The 4,578-nt window shown below is 39.4% G+C and overlaps 1 long non-coding RNA gene across 1 annotated transcript in view; it reads left to right on the top strand.

Annotated features, from left to right (window-relative positions):
- The window catches only part of LOC117751297, an 830,737-nt gene that overhangs the window by 206,538 nt on the left and 619,621 nt on the right, over positions 1-4,578 (top strand). The gene's annotated exons all lie outside the window — the stretch shown is intronic.

Raw genomic sequence — 4,578 nt, 5'->3', positions numbered from 1 at the left:
GGGGGGCAAATACACTGTAAACAAAACAATTCTGCATGTCGGGGCGAAGCTGTGAGGTCGTGGGCTCCTCTGACGTCCTGCCTTAAACAGACATGAATCATGTGGACCCGTTACAGAGACCCTCCTGAGCTGTGTGGGTCTGGATTACAGACCCTTTTATCAGGGCCCTGAAGGAAGAAGCCACTCTGCCTGGTTCTCTCTCTGCTTGTGGATAAAGCCCCGGTCGAAGTGGGTCACACAACCAGTTTACATGCACTCAGAAAGAGTAGGGGTCACATTTGGACAAAATGAAGTATTGAATTGTTGCGTCTGTTCCACTCTTTGTCGGGTCTGCGTGGCGTTCAGAGGGTGTCGTGTAGCGGCCTACTGAGTCCAAACATCCAAAAGCAGTGCGTGGACTTCTCTTCCATTGATTACTGGATCAGGGTGGGACGTCATGCCAAGTACATGTGGCCAGGCACTCACGGGAATATGAACCCCACCAAACCAGAAGATGAACGCCCAGTTCCAGCATTAGTTGGACCCCTTTAAGGTCAAATGTGATAACGACAAAGAAGTGAAATGCCTTTTGATAAACAAGTGTGTGTGGGGGGGTATTGGTGTCATAAAGCCATCGTAGAAAGAGGGGGGGGGGGGGGGTGTTAGGGTCTCTGAGCAGCAGAATGGAGCCGGACGGATGGAGCGATGAACTGGTATCAGAATGTGGAATTATGCGCCATCACAACCTGCAGCAAATGGTTAAGAGACATTGGAATAGAAACTGAACTCCTCACTCATACTGTATACCGTGCTGCAGTGGTTTGCAGTCTGCACCTTATGGATCATAAATACCTTTAATTATGTTTGTATGTATTCTTTTTTTTCTTTTTGTAATAATTGTAGCCCAGTATATCTACAATAAAGTAATGGTATGGTCATTCTGCTGTGGTCCTGTGGTACATGCTGACAGTCTGCTGTAATGTGGGAGTGTCCACACCTCAATAGGCATTTATTGCTACAGCAAAGAAATGTGGAGCACGTTTTAACTAGTCTGGATTAACTAGCTTTGATTATAATCAATAAAATGATCAAATGCATCCAATGTGAATGATGCAGAACTCTTGCCAGAGGGCATTCTTCTATTTGTACTTCTTTTGTGTGCCTTTCATTATAGTTAAAGTATGGAGATGATGTGGGGGGGTGTTGTCAAACTGAATGTCTCCCACGTTATCATAAAGCAGAATTATCCCTGAAGATGAAACCTGGACAGTGTTCAGGCACTCCTCGGGGAACTTAACGGACTGATGAAGGCTCTCGCAAATTTATATTCCCCGCAAATCCAATCTGTGACATGCTGTGGGGCTTCAGCAGAGACGCCTGGTTTCACTCCTCCAGCCTGCTGCCTGAGGCTCGTCAGCAGCACCCGCGATATTGGCTCTTCCCGAGGGGATCACAACGGCAGCATCGGTGCGAGAGCAGGTTCACCGGGAGGGGGAGGGGGAGGGGGGGGGGGGGGGGGGGGGGGGGTCAGGTTTCAGTCTGGACTAACAGGCTACACTGATTGTAAAATCAGTCCAACCAAAGAGTCCTCAAACTGGAGCCGGAGAAGTATTCGTCCTTTAAACTCAAATATTTAAAAGTCTCATACAATGTCATTTGATCTTTGTTTCCATGGTAACTTTTATAAGACTATAAGATATTATTTATAAGGTCCTCTGCACTATATTGAGGGTGCTCGTATAAAAGTAAAGAACCATTGGCAATGTCGAGCTTCTGTCCTGAAACGGATGAGTCAGCATCCTTTGTCTGGGGGGCCGGGGGCTTTTTGGTCGGATGGCTGAAATAAGGTCAGTGGTTAACATTTAGTTCTCCCATATTAATACTTCACAAACATACCGCTCTAATGAGACTACACTATCTCCAACCTTTTCTGATCATTTACCATTTTCAAACATAATATATGACTTTGTCCATTTCTATGACATGACATGTATTTGTATATATATATATATGTGTATATATACACACATATATTTAAATACATATATATATATATATACATAAATACATATATGTGTATATATACACACATATATTTAAATACATATATATATATGTATGTATATATATGTATACATGCATATATGTGTGTATATATATACATAAATACATATATGTATATATATGTGTATATATAAATATACACATACATATACAACTATATTTATATTTACACACATCCACATAAATAAACCTAAATATAAAATGCAATCTGTATGCATGCTTCATGGTGTGAGTAATAGCGCCCGTCATAACTAGCTTAATAACTCAGCAGCGAATGAGATAAGTTGATCCACGGAAGAATACATATTTGAAAGCAAATCATAATGACTTTCTGAAAATACTATATTCCATTATATTTTCTGATTTTGAATTGTCATCTGTTGCCTGCATTTTGTGTTTTCCTCAATGAAGACGTTTGGATCATAAATTGATCCAGTAAAGTGAGAAATTGGCAAATATAAATTCCCCACAATGCAGGAATTTAAGTGTTTAACACATTTTCTGTGTTACTAAAGTAGGAATTGTATTGCAATTGCAATATATTATTATCAATAAAATTAAATCATTAAATATTTCTGTCAATTATATAATTATATTATTATAATGTGTCTGCTCAATTTCATGACACATTCAAGAAATACATTTAAATTCCTGTACTGTATCATATCTGCCTAAGAATGTCATCACTTCACTGAAATCCCCCAATGACTTGAATAATCCCTTCATAATGCATTATAAAACTGTTATAATTCATTAGAACAATGGTAGTTAGAATACAGTAGAAAAAAATCTGAGTGATTAGCAATTATGAAGTATTATGAAATACTTGACCTTATAAGTCATAATCAAATGCTTTACAATGTATTATGCTTGTCCTTATGAATCTACATGCAGATTACAATGGAATATAAATATGTTTATAATCCATTATAGACAGAGACTGCACCTATGAGATTATTTGAATACAATACTAATGTTTTCTTTTGTACAATCAATAACTCTAAAGGTAAGATACTTTTTTTTATAAATAGAAACATAGTTGGAACCAGCTGAATGTTTTATTATATATTACATTTCCGGTGTGTTGGAAATCTGCGAGCAGAAATTGAATATTCATAATTATGTTTTCATAAAATGATACTCGCATGAAGCTGCTCGTGTTTTCGTTAGCTCAGAACGAGCCCTTCATTTCTAGTCCACCGTCTTCCTACGGTAGCCCGGAACGGACAAACTAACCCCGTCTCTTAGGAATCTCCCCGAAGGCCCCCGGAGCCGCCTGACCTCTGCTGCTCCTGCAGAGGGTCCGATGCATCCTCCTCGTCACGTGGACACTCCCCCACTCCCATGATCCTCTGGGGCTGCGACGCGTCCACGAGGTTTCAATGGCCACGCTCCCCGTGGTGTGAATCAGGACCGCACGTCCTCGGGGCCAGCAGCCGGCCCCCCATCCAGGACCTAAACACCTCCAGAGTCCGGAAGCCCTTTAGCAACAAGCTGTTTGAGCCTCTCCCCTCTGGGGGGCGCTGCAGAACACTGAACGGCAAGACTAGCAGACAGTTAGTTCCTCCAGGCCGTCGCTCCGATGAACATCACTCATATAGTATATACATGTATATATACATATACTATATATACGTATATACATGTATATATCTATGTATATATACTATAGTATATATATATATAAATGTATATATAGTATATATATATAGTATGTATATATATGTATATATCTATGTATATATATACTATAGTATATATATATATGTATATATTATATATGTATGTATATATATGTATATATATATAGACAGATAGATAGATAGATAGATAGATAGATGCTTCAGCAGTAAATGAAGCATTTCATAGTTTAAATACTCACTGTTCTACAACTTGCTACTATCATCATAATACCATTACAAATACATGCATCACTGTATACACTATACTACCAGCTCATATAAAGCTACCTGTTTCATGTCCTATTCATCATTCCACATGTGTGACCAGCCTTTGAACTATTTTCTGACTGTTTATGGATTTTATTGTGTAGATCTGTCTGATGGTTCAGAAAGACCTTATTGATGCCCCAGGGTGTGAGCATTACGAGCAGCAGAGCGCCAGTCAAACCCCTTGTGTGTGTCCACGCTTTATACTTCAGCATCAAAGCTGCCTGAACCATGACGGTTCTGGAGTCTGGCCACCATTTGTGTTCCGGTTGCTTACATGAACGAACCAGAACACAACAAATAACATACAGCTCAGCAAGGAAGGGGAAAGAAGGGGAAAAAAGCAGAAAAATACTTACATACAACATGTATATTCATGCATTCAACTCTGAAGACGACAGTCACGGAGCAGCAGAGGGGATTCAGGACCACAGCTCCCAGTAAGACCAGTGAAAGCACCAGTCAAGCTCTTACAGCTGTTCGGGTAGCAGCATAAGTTATATATATATATATATAAAAACCTTGAATGAAACTACAACAGAAAAATAGAACTTATGCTGCTATATATATATATATATATATATAT

This window comes from Cyclopterus lumpus, chromosome 22, assembly GCF_009769545.1.
Source record: "Cyclopterus lumpus isolate fCycLum1 chromosome 22, fCycLum1.pri, whole genome shotgun sequence".
Classification (NCBI taxonomy): Eukaryota; Metazoa; Chordata; class Actinopteri; order Perciformes; family Cyclopteridae; genus Cyclopterus; species Cyclopterus lumpus.
Note: the sequence above shows the minus strand (reverse complement) of the source record. Positions and strands in the feature narration are given on the sequence as shown.